The following is a 1,525-nucleotide window of genomic DNA, read 5'->3' as shown; positions in this document are numbered from 1 at the left end:
CCGGTAACGGGCGTCGGACAAGAAGATACGTCAGAGACGTCAACATCCACGAGAAAGATACCCGTGGAAAGAAAACAGCGCCAGAACTACAAATGTGATCGAGGAATTTATGTCTGGAGGAATGTGTTTTGGTTTTTCAGGGTGAGTTTCAGAGATTTTATTACTTTTGAAACATTATTACAATACATAGCATGCCACTGGCACACATATGTAGGTCTGACCGTTCCTGGGCTGCACTGCTAAAGCTGTATCACCTACAATAAAATATTTATTACATTTTCCTTTGGGATTGAAGAAAACATTGTCTAACATGTTTTATTATTTCCTTCTGCTTTTTTGAGGGAATCCCTTGTTAGCTGGTCACCAGCCTGCTAACAAGGCTAACAGGACAGAAACTCGCAGCCTTGTTGGAAGATGGAACAAAAGCTCAAAACTTCAAAAATATGTATTTACAGGTGAAGTCGTACCTRTRGGCAGGAGTGATGGGGCAATTCGATTCCGTGTCCAGCACAGTATCGATACTGATCTTTGTTTTTTTACGATTTAGCCTGCTTATGATGCTCTGCATGTTATTTAAATACATCTGGTACAAATGGGTGGATAATATTTATATTTTATGGCTATATTTTGGTTCAAACAAATATTATTTCTGCCCTTTCCTCCTCCATTTATTTATTTTACGATATGTTTTTAATTGCACTTTCTGAAGCATGTGACAGAAAGTTTGATGCAGTTTCTATTTGCATGTCTGCCCCCGGTAGTCAACCCATTGTATTTGTCARGTTTGGGKKKTTTTTATTTTACATTGACTGTTATGCTCTAATTGCATTTACTGAACAAATTAAGGTTGTTCAGTTACAACTGAATCTTGTGAAGATGTTGGTATATTGTAGTATATTTTACTGAGCTATGAAATAAATTTGCAATTCACTACATTTCTGTTTGGTTTAAAAACCTTTTAAAGTCAATTCAGCAGTTTTTCTGCATTGGTTTGGTACTGGCAGATACTAAACCTCAGATATCTGTATTGGTATCGGGAGTGAAACCTGCGGGTCGGTGCATCCCTAGTTTTAAGTGATGTCTTGAGAACAGATGAGTAGTCAGGCTTGGAGCTCAGGTGTGATAAATCATTTTGTGCTTCAATGGGGGCCATGCAGGTTTAAAAACACCATCTAAAAACTGCATGTCGTGTTACTTGTTGTCTTTGACTAATATTTAAATTGGTTTGATGTTCTGAAACACTGAAGTTTGACAAACTGGCAAAAAATAAGAAATCAGTAAGGTGCAAACACTTTTCACACCACTATGTACCGTGTTTCCCCGATAGTAAGACGTATCGGGGKTTTCAGGGGGATCGGCTAATATAAGCCGTACCCCGAAAGTAAGACATAAGACATATGTTATGCCTTACTTTCGGGGAAACACGGGGGTATTGCCGCCTCCCTCTCATCAAGCTGCGCGCCGCCTCCTGCCCACGTCCGCACCGTCCCCCTCTCCATACGTCACCGCGCCGTCCCCCTCTCCA

Source organism: Poecilia reticulata, linkage group LG2 (genome assembly GCF_000633615.1).
Source record: "Poecilia reticulata strain Guanapo linkage group LG2, Guppy_female_1.0+MT, whole genome shotgun sequence".
NCBI lineage: Eukaryota > Metazoa > Chordata > Actinopteri > Cyprinodontiformes > Poeciliidae > Poecilia > Poecilia reticulata.
The sequence above is the reverse complement of the archived record's forward strand: the minus strand, read 5'-3'. Positions refer to the sequence as shown.